Source organism: Danio aesculapii, chromosome 4 (genome assembly GCF_903798145.1).
Source record: "Danio aesculapii chromosome 4, fDanAes4.1, whole genome shotgun sequence".
In the NCBI taxonomy this organism is placed as follows: Eukaryota; Metazoa; Chordata; class Actinopteri; order Cypriniformes; family Danionidae; genus Danio; species Danio aesculapii.
In genome coordinates, this window is record NC_079438.1 from 38,040,882 (window position 1) to 38,065,599 (window position 24,718).

The 24,718-nt window shown below is 37.3% G+C and overlaps 1 protein-coding gene across 3 annotated transcripts in view; it reads right to left on the minus strand.

Moving 5' to 3' along the window:
- syt1a (synaptotagmin Ia) overlaps window positions 1–24,718 on the minus strand; it is a 286,593-nt gene that overhangs the window by 187,643 nt on the left and 74,232 nt on the right. For 2 of the 3 annotated variants that reach the window (XM_056455585.1, XM_056455588.1), the window contains exon 2: window positions 18,457–18,513. The gene's annotated coding sequence lies outside the window, so the exon portion shown is untranslated. The remainder of the gene's footprint in view (window positions 1–18,456; window positions 18,514–24,718) is intronic. The other variant, XM_056455587.1, reaches the window with a different exon arrangement.

Here is a 24,718-nt window from a genome sequence, read left to right on the forward strand (position 1 = left end):
TGAAATTTACATGAAGAGCTTTATTAGTGAAAAGCTGCGGAGCGCAACGAAATGGGCTATAAGCTATATTTGCTCTTATGTGCTGAAATACTTAACACTTTTCTTAAGACCACAGAATAATATGCAACATCTAAATGTCATATAGCCAATAAGGAAAAATTAACATGTTTCAGGTCTCTCCAGTGCATTTGGACTGAATATTTGACTGTGTCTTACTGGATGTCTCCAGTAACTCTATAAACATAGAGGCACAAGCAGACTGTAGAATTCATTCATTAATTCTTTCTTTTATTTATTTATTGTCAACCAAATATATATATAAATTAATATGTGTGTGTGTGTGTGTGTGTGTGTGTGTGTGTGTGTGTGTGATTGCAGCAGACTGAAGAAGTTGTGCATTGGGTGGGTGGCATCTGCTGTTATGCAGAGGGCTCTACGGGTAAGACGTGTGCTGTAAATGTCCTGAAGGGAGGGGAGAGAGACACCAACGATCTTCTCAGCTGTTCTCACTATGCATTGAAGTGTTTTCCTGCAGAAAATCCAAGGTTCCATACCACACAGTGATGCAGCTGGTCAGGATGCTCTCAATAGTGCCTCTGTAGAAGGTGTACATGATTGGGGCTGGTGCTCTTGCTCTTTTGAGTGGCAGCCTGTTTGAACATATCCCAGTCTGTGGTATTGAAGCAGTCTTGTAAAGCCTCTGAAGAACCTTCTGGCCACACTTGTATCTCCTTGCAAACCGGTTTGGTGACTTTAACTATCGGTCTGTAAGCAGGCATTAGCATGACAGTTAAGTGGTCCACCAAGGTGGGGGAGGGGGAAGGCTTTGTAAGCTCCTCTCTGTGTGGTGTAAACAAAGTCCATTGTGTTATTGCCCCGTGTTGGAAAGTCTATGTGTTGTTGTATTTTTGGAAACACACTCTTTAGGTCTGCATGGTTAAAGTCCCCTGCCAGGATGAGAAAAGCATCGGGGTGGGCTGTCTGCTGCTCACTAATGTGCAGTTTCCGTAAACACAAAAGCGCAACAGTCCTTTACAGTCCTATGTGATGAACGAAGTAGACGGATGTAGTCCAGTTTGTTGTCTAGCGAGCGTACGTTCGCTAGAATGATGGAGGGGATTGCGGGTTTGTGGGGGTTAGCCGCTAGCCTTGTTCGGATACCCCCGCGCTTACCCCTCTTCTGCTTCCTCTCGCGCCGCTTGAAGCGCCTCCATTGTGGGCGAGGTGGTGAGGTGGGGGTCGGAGGATGGGTACGCATCCGGAGCAAGCCGAAATCTTGCAGCTCATCAGTGTCCGCGGAGTTTAACTTGTGAAGTTTGTTTCTACCGATGTCGAGCAGAAATGTTCGACTATATGCGCGCTTAAGGACAGATAAACGTGACGTTGACGCACAATAACACGGCGACGTACAAGACGAGGAACACAAAAACACATTAATAACATATTAATAAATAATACCAAGTTTTAACACATCTGCTACATTCCAGTGGAGCCTCCATTGCGCTCTACCACAGCTGGCAAAACTTTCTGAAGGTGGTTTAAGCACCAAATAAGTGTTTTAAATTATGTTAGTCTCCTTATTTCTTTCCGTTTTATTTTAAATATTATAAATGTTTAAAGTTTTAGGTAAAGACGTCAAAATATGCCCACACATGCAAGCTAAACTAGATCATATCTGAGTCATCATGCTTTATTACCCAACCAAAATCAGCGAGGAAAAAATAAATGTTTTAAATTAAATTATATTTAAATGTTAAATTAAATTAAAAAATGAATTTAAAATTTAAATGCCATTTAAAAATAGTTGCTAAAATTAATGTGTTACTTACTTACATTTTTAGGCATTAGCCAAACAGAAAGCCTGTCTACGGTAAATCCACACGCACTAAATAGCCTACCTTTTTCTTTTATAACACTGTAAACATAACTTCGCAGGTCGATCATCTTCAAACGCAAAAGGCATTTTTAAGTGTCCTAACTTGACTGCTGCTGTAGTATGGGATGTTTTTTTACATAACTTTAAACGTGTGCTTTAGCTATGTCAAAATGAAAGCAAATTTTTTAAGGGCTCTGCGTTTTGTCAATTGTATAGCTTTAATAATAATAATAATAATGGATATAACAAATTATAATATTATAGTATAGACATTTTTACTAGGCTACTTTAATATTAATCCCTAACTGAAAAACGAATGTGAAAATGACTGGCAGCTGTGCTAAAATTAATATAATGGCAAATTTCTTCTGCGTTTTTTCCCTTTATAGCTCAATAGTTTTATTCAAAGAATATAGTTCTCTCTTCAACTTTCAGGTTTGAGGTGGGGGAAGAAATGGCAGAGGCAATTCAAATGTACCATCTCTAAATTAAAAAAGGCCACTTACGCGGCATCTGTGTGTAAAGATTATTACCTTATTTTTATTTTATTATTATTATTTATTTATTCATTCATTCATTCGTCATTCATTTTCTTTTTGGCTTAGTCCCTTTATTAGTCTGTAATTGCCACAGGGGAATGAACCGTCAACTTATCCAGCATATGTTTTACGCAGAGGATGCCAGGAGGGCCAGCTGGGGCTTCGGGACGGAGTGAAAGGAGAGGCAGGACTTTGCCCCGAGTCTGGGAAAGATGGCTTGCCGTCATTACACTAGTTTTCCGATGGCACACGAGTTACATGCGCCAAACACATGAAGAAATAAATTAATAAATAAGGGAAAGAAAACATCTAGCCTTATAGGCTGAGTTCTTTTTGATTATAATCGCCGTTAAGTTTCCATTTTAAATGTAAGGCTGTTGCAAAAAATAATAAAATTGCTTAAAATAATACAATTTTAATTTATAAGTGACTTTGCTGCGTCCCCCTTGATGTTTCAATAACGCATAATAATCTATACACCATATTAAAGACACTTAAATAGACATGATTTCGGCCTCACTGATGCCCATTAACTCCTGACAGACAAGCTTTTGGTTATGAGAAGGGGGAAGGGGTCTCCACTATTAAGTGTTTTTCACAAACATGAATACACAAAATCCAAAACTCCTATAGGACGGATGGCGTAACAAAACCTATGCGTTTAAAAACGAAACCGCATTAAATATGGGGCCTTATGAAAATGAATGTTTCTATCTTTTGAACGGTGACGGCATAATATCATGGAATTACTTTCAATAGCAAAATAAAAAACATCTCAAGGAAGAACGGACAAAAGAAAGTTTCACTTCTATCACTCTTTAAAAGTTTTGGTTTGGTTCATTGTAAATGCTTAGTCTCGTTATGAACTGATCTTCATTTCTCTGTGTTGGTGGAATAAAGCAGGCGAGTCAGCCGCACCAATTTATGAGCAGACAGAGCAGGATTCTCATGATGACCACCGGCGCAATTCCGCTCTTTATTATGAGCTGTAGTTTCAGTGTAAACTTAGTAAAGGTGAGTTTCTTTGGCGATGATGTGTACAGTGTTAGATTTTATATTTAGCGGACATTTGCGCTGAACACGCGGTGAATGCAACGCATCAAGATTCGGGCACCTTCTCCGAAAACACTCGATTGATCTCAGCTGGTGGATCAACATTTACCTCATGTCATGATCGCTGTCATCTGCGCCAATATTATTATTATAACTTTAGGGGAGGTTTGCAAACCTGTGCACTTTTCACTCTTCAGTCGTTTGTATTTCCTGCAGTAACAAAAGCTCCCTGTTCATTATATTCAGACACACAAATGCTCCCAAATATATTATAAGGGGGCATAGATTAAATTTCGGGCGCTCATGCGACCAAAATGGTTGCAATTTCGAGCCCTGTAGTATAAGGACATGTATTCAGACCACAACTGAACGTTTGAAGAAAATTGAATGCCTTATTATTTAGAATTGGCTATTATTGATGTAAATGCAGCCGTTCAAGGCGCATAATTGATTTATTACGGTACTGACAGTATTAGAAAATCCATGTCGTGGCGCAATGTCACACCGGTGATGACTATGACACCGGTGTACCGCCCACCCCTACTACCTGTTATTTAAAATATCTATATTACGCTCCAAGCATTCGCCAAAAAGAAAATATTTCTAAGTAAAAACACAAAACATAGCTGAATAGAGTGTTGCCTGCTTTAGAGGATGGGTTAGTAATTATATTATAACTGGTTATGTTCAGGTCAATGAAATAATACCTTTAATAAATAAAATATGTTCGTAAGAACGTGGTGGGCCAGTGATTCCGTCTTTATAAAAAGGCTAGCCTATTTTATGCATTAAATATAACTAATTTCCTTTATTTCTGATTAGACCATGCATTTTAGACTATTTTACAATTGTAATATGTGCATATGCTTTTTTTTAAAATAACATTCGTTTAACAAATATTTTAGCACATCGAAAGTAATTAAGTGACCTGTTTTTTTTTTTTTATTAAAACCTTTATGCAAAAGGATCAGAGGATAAATTATCGTAGGATAAACGTATCTTATGGAAAAACACCAATTGACGGGCTCTGCTTTCGGTTTTAAAAGAATCAAGCAGCTTTAAAAAATATAATTTGCTGAAGAGAAATGACAGGAAAAAAAGAAAGAAAAAGATAAAATATATAGTGACTGTTAAAAGAACATTTTTCTTTAATATATTCTTTCGACTCCGAAACATCAGCTAAGAAAGATTATGATGAATGACGGAGTTTCTCTATTGCCTGCTTCAGCAGTTGTCCCGGTCCCGCTGGTTATGAACGAGGAGGCGGAGAGAATGCGCTGTTTAGTTTCGGCTTGATATATTTAAATAAAAACTAACACCGAACTGCTTTTAACGCTCAAAAAGTTAAACTAAAATGCACAATTCTTGTTGGTTGCACCCGCGGGATGCACAATGAACCAAACGCGGCATTATTTTAATTCTATATTCGTGAAGAATGAGCCATGAGATTGAGATTTTTGAAGGTGCTCTCTAGCGGCGAAGTTCCTGGCAGAGTAGCGAGTGAAAAAATGTGCATAAAGAAATTGGACAAGAGGAATAACATTTTAAATTATATAACAATCATCGTATTCTTTCTAATCCTCGCCCAGTTTTAATACAAGTTGTGTGTTTTTAATATTTGTGGCTGGGAAGTTTATTAAGAATATATTTATAATTATATATAATTAAATAAATACATAATTATATATATATATATATATATATATATATATATATATATATATATATATATATATATATAGAGAGAGAGAGAGAGAGAGAGAGAGAGAGAGAGAGAGAGAGAGAGAGAGAGAGAGAGAGAGAGAGAGAGAGATAGAGCTGCTGTAAAGGCTATTTCTTTCCGTTCGCATCCCGTCCCTTTGCGCCCCCTGGCGGCTTTTTCACAAACTGCGGTCTTACACTAAAAACAGAGCAGCATTTATTTCAAACGGCGGCGGTATAAGCCACGGCGGTAATAGCCACTTTGAACTCTCACCTACTGTATATCTCTGATTGGTGATTGTTCATTCCTGTTGATATTTATTTGTTTATTTATTTATTTGTCAAAAATCTAAATGTTGACTCTTTCTGACCCACCTACAGTTAGGTCCATAAATATTTGGACATCGACACAATTCTAACATTTTGTTTCTATACACCACCACAATGGATTTGAAATTAAACAAACAAGATGTGCTTTAACTGCAGACTATCAGCTTTAAGTTGAGGGTATTTACACCAAAATTTACACCAAAATTTACACCAAATTTACACCGTTCACCAAATCAGGTGAACAGTGCAGGAATTACAACAGTTTGCATATATGCCTCCCGCTTGTGAAGGGTTCAAAAGTAATTGGACAATTGGCTTCTAAGCTGTTCCATGGCCAGGTGTGTGTTATTCCCTCATTATCCCAGTTACAATGATCAGATACAAGGTCCAGAGTTCATCTAAAGTGTGCTATTTGCATTTGGAATACGTTACTGTCAACTCTCAAGATGAGATCCAAAGAGCTGTCATTGTCAGTCAAGCAAGCCATCATTAGGCTGAAAAACAAAACAAAATAAACCCATCAGAGAGACATTAGGCATGGCCAAAACAACTGTTTGGAACATTCTTAAAAAGAAGGATTGCACCAGTGAGCTCAGCACTCGTGAAGACCCAAAAAGACCCGGAAGACCATGGAAACAACTGTGATGGATGACCAAAGAATTCTTTCCCTGGTGAAGAAAACACCGTTCACAACAGTTGGCCAGATTAAGAACACTCTCCAGGAGGTAGGTGTATGTGTGTCAGAGTCAACAATCAAGAGAAGACCAGAGTGAATCCAGAGGGTTCACCACAAGATGTAAACCATTGGTGAGCCTCAAAAACAGGAAGGCCAGGTTAGAGTTCTAAAAAATCCTTCACAGTGCTGGAACAACATCCTACTGACAGATGAGATCGAGATCAACTTGTACCAGAGTAATGGGAAGAGAAGAGTATGGAGAAGGAAAAGTACTGCTCATGATCCTAAGCAGTGAAGCATGGTGGTAACAGTGACATGGAATGGGCATTTATTGGCTGTCAATGGAACTAGTTCTCTTGTATTTCTTGATGATGTGACTGCTGACAAAAGCAGCAGGATATATTCTGAAGTGTTTCAGGCAATATGTTCTGCTCATATTAAGCCAAATGCTTCAGAACTCATTGGACGGATCTTCACAGTGCAGATGACGAATGACCCAAAGCATACTGCAAAAGCAATCAAAGAGTTTTTGATGGGAATGAAGTGGAATGTTATGCAATGGCTGAGTCAATCCCAAACTGAATCCGATTGAGCTTACATTTCACTTGCTGAAGACAAAACTGAAGGGAAAATGCCCCAAGAACAAGCAGGAACTGAAGACAGTTGCAGTAGAGGCCTGGCAGAGCACTACCAAGTATGAAACCCAGTGTCTGGTGATGTCTATGCATTCCAGACTTCAGGCTGTAATTGACTGCAAAAGATTTGCAACCAAGTATTAAAAAGTGAAAGTTTGATTTATGATTATTATTCTGTTCAATTACTTTTGGACCCTTAACAAGTGGAAGGCACATATGCAAACTGTTTTAATTCCCAGACCATTCACCTAATTTGGATGTAAATACCCTCAAATTAAAGCTGACAGTCTGCAGTTAAAGCACATCTTGTTAGTTCCCTTTCAAATCCATTGTTGGTGTATAGAGACAAAAATGTTAGAACTGTGTCAATGTCCAAATATTTATGGACCTAACTGTATATCTTGAATGCAAAACTGTGATTTAGCAATCAGCAAGTTTGTAAACTAAAAGCTAATTTTCAATTTTGGATGGGAATTTGTTCAATATTGTAACAATCGATGCTCACTTGAACTGTAATAGAGTTTTATCCGCCAACTTGATTTCACCAAGTAGAACATGTTCCTGGATTAACATCTTTGTTGATCCTGGAACAACATTCCAATCAGCCAATCGGAATTAAGGAATACATTTACCGTTTATGTTAAGTTTTGGCTTACGGTTAGGTTTATGCACTTCTCCATTATTGTTATCCAACTATTATTCCCCTTTAAGGGAATAATTTGCAGTTTTGGTTGGGTTTAGGGATGGGGAATAGGTATAGATTCAATTTTCCAACAAAAATGATGTTCTAGGATCAACACAGATGTTAATCCAGCATGGCATTTTACTTGGCAAAAGCATGATGTGTAGTTTTGCCTACCTTTTAACCTACATTTAAACACAAGGAGGAAGTTTCCAATGCTGATGTTATAATGTGAACAGATGGAAGACAGCAATGGTCCTACTGAACATGGGAAGCTATGTACTGTACTATAAATAAGTGGGATGAATTTCATCAAATTTCTTTAACCTTCATATGGTAACATTTGCTTTGCATGGGCTGCTGTGAAAGAAGGATTTGTCTGTGCTTGCTTGTGCTGTTGCTTTTATTATGTCACTCTAGGACTGTTCATTTCTCAGTGACAGCTGGGAATTAAGAAAAAGAAAATGCAATTGCAGCAGGTAAATTTGATTCTTGCAAGAGGTTTCTAGTTGCCCTGGATTAATTGCTTTGATCCCCATACAGTATGAAAATGAAGTCTACACCATTCAGGCTTGCCGAATACATATTAAAGGCTAGACCTAATCCCTGAGCACACCACCTACACTTCATGTTAAATGGCGGGAAAAGGATTGAGATGGCAGTCTCTACCTAAAAATGCTCATATGCTGTTTTTTAACACATACTCGTACAAACACTGTTAGCGATACATACGGCAGCTCTTCCATCTGCACAAATCCAGTTATTTTTTCGTCCCTCTTATGTGATTTAGAATATTTTACACTAACCAAATGTTACTTTGCATTAACATGGTGCTGCCTTGGAAGCGCCTGCAGCCTGCAATGATGTGTATGACTCACCAATGGCTGATCTTAGGGAAATATGAGAGAGAGAGACGAAAAAAAAACCTGGCCTAGATATTTCATACAGTTCAAGAACAGATTAAGATGCTCTCGCTTTGATCCCTCTAATGCAACATCCCGAAACATTTCTGCTGTGCTACCATGGATAACATGATTAGGTTGCAGTGGGCATAGGTCAGCTCACTGCGTGGGCTGGTTCTCTTCTCTTCCTTTTTTTTCTTCTGTTTTTGAATGCGTTCTTCACCTGGCTCGGTACAGATGAGAGCTATGACTTTGCAGTAGTAGCAAAAGTAAAGAACTGCATTAACCCTCTTTGAAACTGGTATTAATATTTTAAATGTGCAGTGAATCATTAAAATATCAAAACATGAATTAGGATCCAAAATTGTGTCATGTATTAAAGACTGTATGTTCAATATAAGTCTTGCAAATAGTTTAGATTACTGAAAGCCTTTTCCACCTGGGTAAAATAGTTTATTTCTTGTAACTATGACTTTATACATGTGTATAATTATCTATACATGTAATTTATTTTGTAATTGCAGCAATTGTAATTATTTCCCACAACTGCAACTTCATTTCTCAAAACTGATATATCCAATGCACACAAATCATAAGGATTTCACATTTTAACCAATGGCTAATTTACAGGAACAACAAAAAACCTATTAGTGTGTGTTTTTGTACGAACGGTTTGCATTTTTTTTAAAACGGTGATGTGTTTTTCTAAAGATCACTGAAAACCTATTTTATGGAGCATTTTGTTGTTGTTTCCAATAAATACTAATACAAGTAGCAAAACATCATTAAAATGTGATGCATACATAATAACGGAGAACAATTTCTATTATTATTATTAGTTAATTGAAATGAATGGAGATTATTTTCTAGAAGTTGTTGGCCTGAAATGAAAAGTTAGAGACACTTGGCTTTCAAGACACGTTTTTTTTCTAGGTTATTATAAGATATATATATATATATATATATATATACACACACACACAGTTGAAGTCAGAATTATTCGCCTACCTGAATTATTAGACCCCATGTTTATTTTTTTCCCCATTTGTATTTAACGGAGAGAAGATTTTTTTTCAACATTTCTATGCATAATAGTTTTAATAACTCATCTCTAATAACTGATTACTTTTATCTTTGACATGATGACAGTAATATTTATAACAGTAAATAATATTTTACTAGATATTTTTCAAGACACTTCTATACAGTTTAAAGTGACATTTAAAGGGTTAATTAGGTTAACGATGGTTTGTTCTGTAGACTATCAGGCTAATAATAATGACCTTAATGTTTTTTTTTTTTATTAAAAACTGCTTTTAATCTGGCCAAAATAAAACAAATAAAACTTTCTCCAGAAGAAAAAATATTATCAGACATACTGAGAAAATCTCCTTGCTCTGTTAAACATCATTTGGGAAAAAAAAAAAAAAAATTCAAAGGGGGCCTAATAATTCTGACTTCAACTGTATATATAGGGGTGTGTACCTACACTGTTCTCACGGTTCTGTTGAGATTATCATGCCATCAATTCGGTTCAATTTGATATCTCAGTGCGTCACGGTGCATTGATGATGCTTTCCATAAACATGAAACTTTCTTTTTAAAGTGTCTTTTTTCAATCATACCTAACTTGTGTTTGTTGCTCACTGGGGTCAAGAACTGCTATTATTTTAAATTTGGTGTAAATCCCCATAAGTGGCTAACAGGTTAATAATATGCATGTTTTGCAGTGTTGTAGCAGGCATAGATTAGATTACAGGTTAATAGGACCAAAATTCAGATTTTTTAAAAAGGTCTTAAATTGACACAGCAATAAAAACCTGTTATTTGTCAGTTTCGTACTAGCTGCTACCCAAGCACAATCTTACAACTTATCATTAAACGCATTGCTTGCAAAACATGTTGTGAGAAACTGAACACTACAGAAAAAAAATCTGGTTTATGAGAGGCAACGGCTGACTATTTCATATTAGTATATTAATACAATAACACAAGTTGTCATAAAACTGACACAGCAATAAAAACTGTTATTTGTCAGTTCAATGATACTAGCTGCTGTCCAAGCACATTTACTTATAATTTATCATTAGACGAGCTGCATGCAAAACATGCTGAGAGAAACATATTTCTTTATGCATTGAAATGCAAACTGTGTTGACTCACAGAGGAGACAATCATCGACAGAGACAGCCTGCATAAATATGTTGCGTGTTAGTATGCAGCGCTTTTTTGGTATGGCTTCAATTGCGCGGAACCTGAGAAGATTCAGCTATGTTTGTGATGGGCAGCACTCGGAAGCCACTGAGATGATGGGCAGCTCTAGAGATCAATGCAAGCATCTCACTTCAAAGCCCTTGGGTGCTGGTTGGCATTCATCATTCATCGCAGAGGAGCAGACACGGAGCATTGAAGGAAATGAAAACAACATTCGAGTCACATGCAGCTTGTAAGCAGAGTTGGGTCATGAGGTCTTTAAGCTCCGATCTTGCTGACTCAAGCCCACCAAGCCTAATTGGAATCCAACTATATGTGTTTTTTTGATTTATCCACCCTGTCTAAATAATCAGCACCGGTAGGCATTCTATAATTGCTGAAGGGATACGGACAGCCTGCTCTATTAGTCTTCATTTCCTTTAAGTGGCCAAATGCCATTGCGTGTGTGGTTCAGGATCAATTCCATCCTGTCTTGTTTTCAAACAAATGTTGATATTAAGGTGCCACTCACTTTTATTCGGCCTGAGAATACTTATTTGTGGGCACGCAGTGGAGTACATTGTCTTGGATGTCTAGCAGATTATAGTGGACTTTTGCTTTCCCATGGGTAATTTGCGGTGTTTGTTTTTCTCTTTGCAGAGGTCTAGCTGAAATGCATGACCACTGCTTTCCCCTGCTTCCTTTAAACAGCTCTGACAGAGAATCATGGGAAATCCCAGTCTCAGATTCAGGTAATATCTGAGAGTGATGGGTGTATGTGTTTGGGTGTGTGTGTCCTAATGCAAAGCTTCTGAAAGCCTCGGTCTAGGTCTCTCTTGGGACAAACATCATAATGTAGAGATGAAAGTGCCTAGCAACCCATAGGCTGGATCTAAAAATGCCCACTCCACTACTGGCCTTTCCCTTTAACCCAATAGAAATGGAGCAAAAAGAGCATGTAAAGGCAGGAGGATCGGCTGACCTGAAGTCAGTGGCATGACTGAGCGAACGTGAGACCTTTGGACATTCTCTAAGCCCCCCACTGGCTCCGCTTCACTGACAGGAGGCAGAATAACTGTGTCACATGGCGCTGTTACCATGGAGAAATTGGCATGAAAGTGATACTGTTAGCATCTGTCTGAACAGCCATGTTAGGTTTCAGTTCTAATTATAAATGGATGTAAAACGTGTCCCTGACACTAACATCATCACTGCTCCATTGTACAATAACATGAGATCAGGCATAAAAAGAAAATGGGCCGAGAATAATTAAACCTCAGAAGTAGACCTCTCAAATCAATGTGAAAGCAGAGTCTATAATTTATTTGTACCATACTGGTCAATAGTGGGAGAAATAGATATAATATAATATAATATAATATAATATAATATAATATAATATAATATAATATAATATAATATAATATAATATAATATAATATAATATAATATAATATAATATAATATATGATATGATATAATATAATATAATATAATATAATATTGAGGTGCAAATAAATGAAAAATAAACTGCTCAAAGGTGGCAATTTCATTGGTGATGATAATAATAATGATATCAATAATAATAATAATAATAATAATAATAATAATAATAATAATAATAATAAAATAGGGCGGGGCCTCACTGTGGTGCAGTGGGTGGCACGATCACCTCACAGAAAGAAAGTCACTGGATCGAGCCCCGGCTGGGTCAGTTGGCATTTCTGTGTGGAGTTTGCATGTTCTCCCTGTGTTCATGTTGGTTTCCTCCAGGTGCTCCAGTTTTACCCACAAGTCCAAAAACATGTGCTATAGGTGAATTGAATAAGCTAAATAGGCCGTAGTGTATGTGTGTGAAAGAGTGTGTATGGGTGTTTCCCAGTGTTGGGTTGTGGCTGGAAGGGCATCCACTGTGTAAAACATATGCTAGATAAGTTGGTGGTTCATTTTGCTGTGGCGACCCCTAATTAATAAAGAGACTAAACCGGAAAGGAAATTATTGAATGATAAGGCATCACGGTGGCGCAGTGGGTAGTACGATCGCCTCACAGCAAGAAGGTTGCTGGTTCGAGCCTCAGCTGGATCAGTTGGCATTTCTGTGTGGAGTTTGCATGTTCTCCCCGTGTTCGCATGGGTTTCCTTTGAGTGCTCCGGTTTCCCCCGCAAGTCCAAAGATATGGTACAGGTGAATTGGGTAAGCTAAAATTGGTCGTAGTGTATGTGTGTGAATGAGAGTGTATGGATGTTTCCCAGTGTTGGGTTGCAGCTGGAAGGGCATCCGCTGCATATAACATATGCCGGATAAGCTGGCGGTTCATTCCGCTGCGGCGACACTAGATTAATAAAGGTACTAAGCCTGAAAAAAATTTATGGATAAATATAATAATAATAATAATTATTATTATTATTGTTATTATTAATTTATTCATTTTCCTTTCGGCTTAGTCCCTTTATTAATCCGGGGTCGCCACAGCGGAATGAACCGCCAACTTATCCAGCACGTTTTTACACAGCGGATGCCCTTCCAGCTGCAACCCATCTCTGGGAAACATCCACACACACTCATTTACACATACACTCATACACTACAGAAAATTTAGCCTACCCAATTCACCTGTACCGCATGTCTTTGGACTGTGGGGAAAACTGGAGCCCCTAGAGGAAACCCATGCGAACACAGGGAGAACATGCAAACTCCACACAGAAACGCCAACTAAGCCGAGGCTCAAACCAGCGACCTTCTTGCTGTGAAGCGACAGCACTACGTACTGCGCCACTGTGTCGCCCTATTACTGTTATTATGTACTCAGAATTCATGCCAAATAATTTCTTGATTCGTGATGCAATGATTTATTGCCACAGACCTATTGAATTACATTTTAATATGTATTAATACATTAAACAGTATTGTTATTTTAATTTGGAATTTTACTGCTCTTATCAAACATAAATGTAGCCATGTTGAGCATAAAAGTTGTAGTCATACAAGACCTACAAAAATTATTTAGACCAAAAATATTCATATTTTTGTATTATTTTACATTATTATCATTATTTTACAATATATTGCCTAAATAAGTTCTCTCTCACAATTCTGTCTATCTCTGGCCACCTTTAGTAAGTGACATCATCTTATATGTAGATTATGACATGCTAGAAGTCCCAGATGGTGTGTAAAACCATCAGGCAATCTGCAGAATTTGCCGAAGACCCGCCATGTCCTCCTTTAACTCTCTGCATGTAAACCATCATAGTGTACTATTTTTAGTCCTGCATAAAATGTTGCTGAGAGCAAGATATGGTAATTCAGCAAGATGAGATTTCTCATCTGTTTACTAGATAAACCTATAATAATAATTTTAAAAACAATATTTCTCGTTAATAATCTCACTTAAAAGTCACAGCGTGTCATGTCTAATTTCTTATTAGAGGTCACACAACGGGATTAACCATCCAGCATGCATTGCTGCATTGAAATACCCCCCTGGCATGTCTCTGACATGTCCATCTGTCAGCTGTTGATAAGACAGTCCTATGCAAAACGCTATCCCTTAATTTCCTCTTAATGGACCGACGCATTAATGTGAGTCATGTGCCAAAAGCTGTGATACATCCATGACAAGGTTATTAAAGGAACAATCTGAGAATTCACCAGGCAGAAATCAAGAGACGAACCGAAGATGTGAAATTGCTTCTGGTATGACTGTGGTCATATCAGCTTGGGCGCTTCGCTGATTAACGAATTAGAGAAGAAATGAAATAGTATAATGTGATGGATTAAAAGAGGAACATTGGGCATAGCCTGTGCTGTTAGGAACAGGCCTTAAAAAAGCAGCCTTATCTGCCGAGAAAATGAGGGAGATGGAGTAGCGATGGTAATGCGCTGTTTAAAGTGTGGCAAAAGAGAGAGAGTGAGAGGAGAGGGAGTTGCTTGTGGAATAGGGGTACTAAAAGCCTGCACAAAGTGTCCCTAATGCACTCCAGAGAGGGATGATGTATGTCTTGTTATAGCACTGAGGGTGAGACGTAGAGTGCTAACAGCACTGTAAAAGCTCCAAATATCCAAATATCCCCAGAATGGTCCTCACCTCCATTACTGGACCTCACATCTCGAAATTACTTCAATCCATAATAGGATGTCTTGCTATAGACAGATGAAAGGCAGGCTAAGGGGGCCCGTGTGTTGATTATTTTCACAGATGAATTGATTTTTCTCATATTTCCCTTGATTGTTCCCTATTGACGTTGATGTGCTTTGCATAACAATATGTTTGACAACTTTAAATGAGTTTCCCAGGGCTTTGCTCTCCGCATGGGAGTTCTGATTAGTGAGGACCGCTTGAGTGGCTTGTCAATCTAGCCCATCAACAAGGAGCGGGCAGTAGGTGCAAAAAGAATTTATGCTTGCTGGCTCTTGAAATAAGAAAAGATGTCATCTATCTCTGAGGGAGGCAATAAATAAAAATATCAAAGCGTAACTGCGGGGCTGCCTCGTTGAGCCAATCGCTCAAGCTTGAGTTTATTCCCCATAATCCTCCATTTCCATGCTCAATGCACTGTGTCTTCTCTCATGACAGTACAGTTACCCAAAGCCACATCTGGCATGAAGCGTGAACATCAAATGCCCCCTTCTGTGAAAATGCTTGGATGACCTAGACCAGAGTTTTTCAAGCCCAACTGACACAAAGTATATCGCATACACACCTGATTAAATTCTTTAGTCACTCTGTAGAGGACCTCTGGATTCTGGCAACTTAATATGATGTGTTTGATTAAGTAAGACCCCTTGAAAGTGCAACCTGAATGGATGACCTAGACTAATCAGGAGTATGGAGTAAACTGAAATCCGATTGAGATTTCACTCTCAGGAATGAGCAAAAGGGCTTAGGCTTACTGCTTGAGGTCGACCTCTGCTTGCCTCCTATCCTCTCAATAGCCTCTTCTTGACAAATCCGGCCAGGCCCTTTGTCTCTTACATCAGCATGGGTGCAGAGTTGCAGTTTTATGGGGAGTGACTCTGTTAAGATTATCGGTCGAGGAAATCGGGAGAGGATTAGGGCAGGAAGGGAATCGTGGGTAATACACTGCTATCAAAAACAAGCATGGCGGAGACCGAGATACAGAAACGGCGGGGAAAGATTCAGGGGTGACTTCTCTCAACACATTGTATGGCTCAGGGGTGGGATTATAAAGCAATTAGCAGCAGTGGCGGTGATTAATACTGTGGCTAATAGGATGAGGCTGAAGATCGGATGGGGGAAGGAAGGTACCACGCACAAGAAACCTGGACGAAGACAAGCACAGTGCATCAATCACAGATGACAGCTGGGACAGGGTCCAGGAGCTCCATTCATCATGGGGAAGAGACGGACACACACAGCTCAGCAAAGTAGAAAAGGAAGAATTAATTACTAGTTGCTTTTGACATTCCTGACAACTCAGATTGTAAACTGAAGTCAGGCACTTGATTCAAGTTGAAGGCGTTAGAAAGATTTAAGTAGTTTAATCAAAACGTGGCATACGTGATGGCTAATTTAGACCTATAATGATCAGAGCATTTTAAGTTTTTTTGTAATATCTCATGGCTGTATCAAGCTATATGCTATGTCTTGTGGGCTTATATTTACTAGTCAAAACCTCATAGCCCCCTCTATAATATAGTGTAGTTCCTTGACATGCTGCCAAACAGAGCAAACCCACTGGGGCATAGTACTGTACACGTACCTGCCACCAAGATTTTAGCTGATTCTTCAAGTCCTGTAGGTTGCTGTGTGGAGTTGCCAACTTATTGGTCCAGCACATCCTCACAAAGGTGGTCAATTTGGACTAAGATCTGGGGAATTTGGAGGCCTAAGCAACACCTAGTTTTCTCCATTGTGTACTTCAACTATTGTTGAACGATGTATAGTGTGTGGCAGGGCAGGGTGCTTCATCCTATTTAAAGAGATCACTTCCAATAGGGAATACCACCACTGTATTGAAGGGGTGTACAGAACATGGTCTTAAACAATGTGTGGGTAGGTAGCATGTGTCAAATTACATCCACATGAATTGCCTGACCCAGTGTTTCCCATTAGGACTTTGTCCAGATCATTACACTCAAGCCACTGGCTTGTTGTCATCCAACAGTGCATCTTGATGCCATACTTCTCCAGATAAGCACCAATCATGTACATGGAGATCCGCTTGGATTATTGGACCAGCTGACCTCAGTTTATTCATGACAACTTGCTTTTGAATAATGTGATTATTATTATTAGTAGTATTTACTATATGCACATTTATATTTGTTTTAATAAAAACAAGCTTAGATTTGTCCACCTGTCGGGTTTTGGACTATATGGGGCATAGGACCTGTGTTTGGATATAACTCAGTTTTCTGACCACACTTTGCTATTATTTTTCATTTATTTGTTTGCTGGAAATCAGAACTGAATTTAGAAATAGTTTTGAAACAAATCTTTTCACTTAACAAACTAAATTAAATATGTAGGTTAATGGATGTCTTCAGTGGAGTCTGTACAACACCGTTTCCTTATTTGCGCAAGTAAAGAGTAAAGAGTAAAAGTAAAGAGAAAGAGAAAGTAAAGAGGTCAAATGGAGGAGGCTTATTCTGTAGCAAATAGCAAATGCACCATGGCGCAATGCAACTGACTCTTAAAGGGAACGGGAGATGAGTCTCTGATTGGTTTAATGCACGTTATTCTCAAAACACACCCAAAACTCATTAAGAGAATAAGCACAACCCTGTTAGACCATGCGCCGTGCCACAGAGCGTGTTTTTCCGTCCTTAAAATAGCAAAAGTGGATTCAGACATGCCCTTAATACTTTTTTCAGTCAAACATTTCGCATGTTGTAATCCATGATGAATCCCGTGAAAACCAAAATGTGTTCAATTTTACTGCTTTCGTAAAACTTAAAATTGAAGCTTCAGTTATTGAATGCTACATGATTACAGAAATGTTATTCTAGTGTAGTTGTTTTAAACTGCGTGTAATTATTTGGTCATTCAGAACAGAATTAAACAATCATTTCCTAAGAAGTTTAATAAGTATATTTCATACAGTAGTAGTTTTATAAAACACGACTCAAAACATGTCAGTGACATGAAAACTGAATAGAACATGATCAAAATGTTTAATGTCAGTACTCAAAAGGATTCATTTGTAAGTCTATAATGTAGCTGACAAGCAATTGTATAAATTTAATAATAAACAATAAATGGTTATAGATGTTGTCAGTACATTATTATTTTTCATTTAAATGCTGTTCGTTTGTCAGTACTGTGTGTTTCAGTGTCTATGTTAGATGTATGATGAAAATAGATTGATGCACATTTAGTCAAAGCACACTTACAAATACATTCCAATACTAAATTAAAGTTATATAAAAGTTGAGTTAAATTGTGATGCCCAAGCAAAACTACAACTTGTTTATGAGCAACTAATAGTATAAGTAATGCATTACTGTATTGTAACAATTTATTGTAATTTCAAGCAAAATTTTCATTTTAATGTCAGCTAGATATGCATTGCTCATTCATCTCCATTACAAGAGCTTTAAAAGCTTACAACATCAAGCATTACATATCCGCCTAGATAAAATTGTACCATAAATACAAAAGAGTGAGAGATTTACCAAGCTATGTGCTATCTGTTCTGTGATTGATGGACTGATGGTATCATTTGAAATACTATAGAGTGAGTTCAAGCTATAGCTTTATCTTAAATTCCTAGAAATAGTGTTTCTCTTTATGGTTTCCGCAAAACCTGTAATACAGCTGCCCTGTGTATCTTTAAGGTTGTAGTGTGGCATGAACAACGTTATACTAATGCTGATAAGATTCTCAAGAACAAAAAGCACAGTACCTACAAAAAAGCACAGCCGTCTCGTCCCTTTCTTCTCTGGTTTTTCCTTTGTGCTCTCTGGAAGGAAAGGAGAAAAGATCACATTAGCACAACACTGGCTCAGAGATGGCCATCTGCAGCACACATTATCATCTCAGCCTCAGGGCAGAGCACAAAGTCTTCAGGGTGTCCAGCAATGGACCCAAAGCACGATGCCGTTTGCTTTAAAGTGAATATATATATATATATATATATATATATATATATATATATATATATATATATATATATATATATATATATATATATATATATATATATATATACAGAAAAAGAAATGACCAGGTTGCAAAGCAGGCCAAGGCACAGCTATGAGCCTAATATCAAAATTCAAGTAGACTTTTGACATTCATCTCAGTTGCAGAGTATTAGTATATGCAATGATCCACATTCAGTGACATAAGGTAAAACAATTCCCAACAGAACTGAGGATCACACACTTTACTCTGAATATTCAATTAAAGATGTTTTGAATAACAGCTTTAAAGTAGCCTGAAGGCAGAGCAGTACAGTGTGTCGGTCTGATGTTCTTTAATTAGCGCAGCTCTAAATAAAACAGACTGCTCATTGTAGAATTGAATTACAATATCTGAATGTCCACATGAAGACCTGTGCCGAGGAAGTCACCTTAAATTAAATATGAAAGAGAAGTAGGTTTGAGCTCGGGAGAGTTAATGCCAATCTAATATTCTGTTAATTATAAAGTGCAGTCTTGTGTTCAAAAATTGAAATGATTCAAGCAAATGTAAAAGAAAGGCTTTGGTAAAAACCAACCTTTGACACATAGCACAGACTCGCTGATTTTAATCAGAAGTTTGTATTTATTTAAATCAATAATAATCATAGTTATATGATACATTTGAGAAACTAAACCACACATTTAACATCTAATACACACAGCAATCAGATTTTATCATAAAGTTTTTATTTCTAAAACTATTTCAATTATAAGTGCACACTTATATAGTCACTATATATTAAATAATTTCTTTAATATGTGTGCGTGTGTGTGTTCACTGTTAAACAGTTTCTTTAATATGCACAAAACCGTTTGATCTGCATGTGCAAAAATGGGGCATTTCTTACACAATTTCTGCAATAATTGCATAATTTACATGACTGCAGTGTTTGCAGCTTATTAAATCTTTGCTTTCCATTCTCTCTCATACACACACTCAACATTCACTCTCTCCATATTTTCTTTTCTCTCTCTTTCCCTAATACGATTACATTTTATTTGCCCCCAGTTGCAGTTGATGCCACTCTTCATTATTTAACCTCCAGAAAGCATTTCCAGACTCAAGTGATAAACACACAGACACTAATTCTAGACAATTTACCCCCATTTAGTATGATTTATTATACGCCACTGACCACCTACTGGAGTATTCAATTAATAAAGCAGACCAGCATGCTTGCCAAATCTATCAATGATGTCTCAGACACTATTTTCACCTCAGTATCTCTTGCACAAATAGTGTAAACTGCTTTCCATTTGTGGGTTAAAGCCACACAGTTAGCCATTAAAATGTACCATTCAGCTGCCACAAGGAACTTGCAAAAAAAGCAATGGATTCTAAGTTACACTTTAAATTAGGGAAGAAACAGGCTAAAGCTACTGTAGTGTAGGCCCAGCCTTAAATTGTAATTACCCAAAAATGAACATTTAGTTATAATTTTGAGTTTATTTTTTCTGTTCATATACAGTTGATGTCAGAATTCTTCTGAAAGTCTTATTTGTTTTAGTTTGGCTAGAATAAAAGCCGTTATTGATTCTTTAAAAATCATTTTAAGGTCAATATTATTAGCCCCTTCAAGCTGTATTTTTTTCGATAGTCTACAGAACAAACCATCTTTATACTTGCCTAATTACCCTAACCTGCTTAGTTAACCTAGTTAAGCCTTTAAATGTCACTTTAAGCTGTATAGAAGTGTCTTGAAAAATATCTAGTCAAATATTATTTACTGTCATCATGGCAAAGATAAACTAAATCAGTTATTTGAAATGAGTTATTAAAACTATTATGTTTAGAAATGTGTTGAAAAAATCTTCTATCCCTTAAACAGAAACTGGGGAAAACAGGGGGGATAATAATTCAGGGGGCCTTAATAATTCTGTATACTGAATTATTAGTATTACAGACTTCAACTGTATACTGATAGCGCCCAACAAAGTATTGAGCAAAGGCTGTGAATACTTAAGTACATGTGATTTTTCAGGTTTTTTATTTTTAATACATTTTTTCACATTGTCATTATGGGGTATTGTGTGTGGAATTTTGAGAATATAAATGAGTTTAATCCATTTTGGAATAAGGCTGTAACATAAAAAAATGTGAAAAAAGTGAAAAATAAAATTTCCGGATGCACTGTATTTATAAAATTTTAATTCATTCATTGAATATTGTGAATCGATTAACAATTGTAATGTTTTTTAAATGTTTGATATGTTGTGTAAATCAATACATGAATAAATATCAGCCTTGCTCAATAATATTGAACATACCGTGTAGTGTACTTCACATAAAAAAGACATTTAATACCTTTTAATCAATGTAATCCTGTAAAACTGAACGTCTCCACAGTACAAATTAAATACATTACCAGAGGCTAATACTGAACTTAATCAAAGCAGAAAACTTATCTACACCTAGAAATAGGCCTTTGAGGAGAGAGAGTAAGAAAAAAAATATATGAAATGCCTCTTTTCAGCAACAAGGCTAAAGCTTGTGATTTGCAAGCATAATCACGTATGTTTGTCTGAATCATGCTGAAATAAATGAGTTTTATTAACAGATACAGAGTTATTATTTGGGCTTAAGCCCTGATTTCGCATTGAAAGAAACAACCTCACTGTGGTGAAGTGTCTAATTTGCGATGGAGAGTGGTGACAATACCACACTTTCTGTGTCAAGGACTTTCTGGGATCCATTCTTTCTTTGACATTTCATATTCACCAGCCCTCGCTGATACACGGCGTGATCCGCTCTCATGACTCAACATCAAATTTGCCTCACAAAGGCCAAAAGCCAACGCTTTTAAAGCTCATCCAGCGTGGCGAAGGCGGTTACTGTAAGCAAAGGCTAATAACCACAGCTCGACATTTAGCATTGTAACCCCTGTTGGTTTTACCCAACCCAGTAGTGCAGAAGAAAAAAGAAAACCAAATGACCACCATATTGTGGAGCTGAGACTGGACAGTCACATATTCCACTCATTGTTGGAGAGAAAGTTTTTTAATTTATGGAGGATCGGTGCGCCAAGGTGACCTAGAGCTCATTAGAAAAAGTGCTAAAAAGCACATTGGACAGATGGGAGGCCACCTGTTAAAAAGCAGTTTCAAATGACCACATTTTTATTCTGCATTACTGTCAGCCCACCACATCATTTAAATGCACAGTGTAAGATCACTCTCTCAAGTCCATCTTTACACAATAGTTTACAATTTTTTATCTATTTTTTTTAATCCTGGGAGAGACATTGAATAGTTTTGGATGCAACAAATGCTTAAAGGCAGATGGTCTTCATATCAAATGTATTAATAAAGATCATATGAAAAAAATAATTGCCAAGTTTTTGAAACTCGTATGCCAAGTTCTTAGAAATGTATGTTTTGTAGCTAATATATAGTGATGAATGCTGCTTATGTGTGGGTACGGTATTGATGGATGTTTCTGATATATTACAAATGATTAATTCATGAATCAAACTACAAATGGAACTACATTATGGAAGCTGCTCTGTTGCTGAGCGTAAGGCACTGCAGCGGGTGGTGAAAACTGCCCAACGCATCACAGGGACTACACTGCCAGCCATTGAGGACATCCAGAAGAAACACTGTCTGCGCAGAGCACGCAGTATTCTTAAGGACACCTCTCACCCTGCTCACAGACTGTTTTCTCTCCTGCCTTCCGGCAGGCGCTTCAGGCTCCCCCGGACAAAAACCAGCAGACTAAGGAACAGCTTTTTCCCCAGAGCTGTCTTCCCTTTGAACTCTGCCCCTCACTGACTCGTTTGCTCCCCCCCAATACACCCCCCACACTCCTCTAACTTATACTCCTCACAATCACTGCACTATTTAACATTTGCACATTTAAAGTTTGCACATATTCATTGCACTGATTCATTTACTTGAACTGTACATACCCACTGCACATGGACATTTGTAAATATGTTTATCTATCTGCCACTCCTGATTATTAATAGCATCCTGTACATATATTCATTTATTGTAAATCTGTTCATAGCTAATACAACCTGTATATAATGTTCATAGTACATCCATCTGTAAATATTACCATAGTTTTTCTATAACTGCACTTTATAACTTATACCTGTATCCTGCACTTGCTGCTATTGCACTGCTGGTTAGACCTAAACTGCATTTCGTTGCCTTGTACTTGTACATGTGTAATGACAATAAAGTTGAATCTAATCTAATCTAATCTAAAAAATGACTCAATTCAGATTTTTTTCTCCCATGTGGCACAGATCGGATATGGCCCACGTATGTGTAAGCAGGAAAAAAACCCATGGATTCTGATTTACTCAAATCAGATTCAGGCCTTGTTCATATGTGGAAATGTATCCGATATGAATCGGACCCCTGCCCTCGTCTCTACAGGTGGATAAAATTTTCACCTGTCAATGTGAGTTGCGCGTCATTAAAAACTGTAGCGAATGACGTCAACTCTGACACTTTCATTTCAGAACGTACTTTAGCAGAGTCCCAAACCTTAAATCTCAAACACGAGCACTAAAAAAGCTTTTATTTTGTCATATAGCACAAGTATTAAAGCATGTTGACAAGAGCATGCGAGCACAACATCCACCATGTAAACAATGTAAACTAATTTAAAACTATTGCATGCATAAATCACGATATGAACATGACAATAAAATCCCAACTAATTTAAAAAGGCCTCAAACAGAAGAATATGGACAAATGAGAACTTTTCTGTCATAAATTACAGTAAAACAACTTGTCAAAAAGAAAATAAAACAACGAATTCTTGTGAACAGATTAAATACAGGAATGGAGAAAAGAGCGCTCTTTTATTATCAGTTGTCAGTCAGTGACTGCTCGTTGTTTTTTCCTGCTCATTGCGCCTTTTGCAGGGTAAATACAGACAATCGGACACAGGTCACTTTTTAAAGATGATGTAAGCAAGTCATGAAATAAATTGGATACAGTCACAAATCCAGAATCAACCATCAAGATCTGCAGTGTAAATGCAGCCTAAGATATGTTATGTAGGGATGTCCCGATCAGGTCTTTTTGCCCCCGAGTCCAAGTCATTTGATTTTGATACCGAAACCCGATCCGACACTTCTAAAATACATTTAAAGAAAAAAGAATAAAGAGCTAAGAAACAGATCCAGGATGTTCCTTATTTTTTTTTATTTAATTCACCTTATCTTAACATTCAACAGCTCTCCTGTGAGGTAGCTTGAACAATCAAGTAATAAATAACATAAATTCTTCACTTTTTGACTTTAGTGCAAGAGTAAATATAAAAAGAATCTAACATAAAAACAATTAGCACCCCAACTTAAAATACCCGGCAGGAATGTAAACAAAAAATAAATAAAATAAAAGTACCACAGTGTTTGCAAAGCCAGTAATGTGCTTTTAGGAACTTCATCTCTAACTCTTGCTGCCATCACAGTAGTAAGTTTCACAAAAGAAAATGTATGTTTTTCTTAAGGAAACTAGCTGTATTGTGTCGGGTGTATTTGAGGTGCCTTATCAGGTTTGTTGTGTTAAATGTAGCCTGTTACTTTCCATCTCTTGCAATCCCAAGTTTACATATCTCACAGTTTGCTATGACAATGTTGTCATCATTAACTTTATAATACACCCAGAATGCAGACATACTCGTGCTTTCCGCTTCAAGCTGCTTTCGTGTTCTACTTTGCCAGCATTTAACCAATAGCTTCTCTGCAACAAAGTAATGTCATGCCGCACGCGTTGCTGTTTCTGTGTGAAGTCAAGGAAGAGGTCTAACTCTGAGCCACCCCATAACTATAGATGTGTTTAAAAATTATTAAAAAAATAATAATACATACATATACATACACATATATTCGAGTCCTGATGGGGAGGTAACGTTCGATTCGAAATTGAGTGATCTGGCCCTATTTCCGATCACATGATCAGATCTGGACATCCCCAATTTTCTGCTTTGATTGTATTATGCATAACATTGTCATCCCCTTTAAG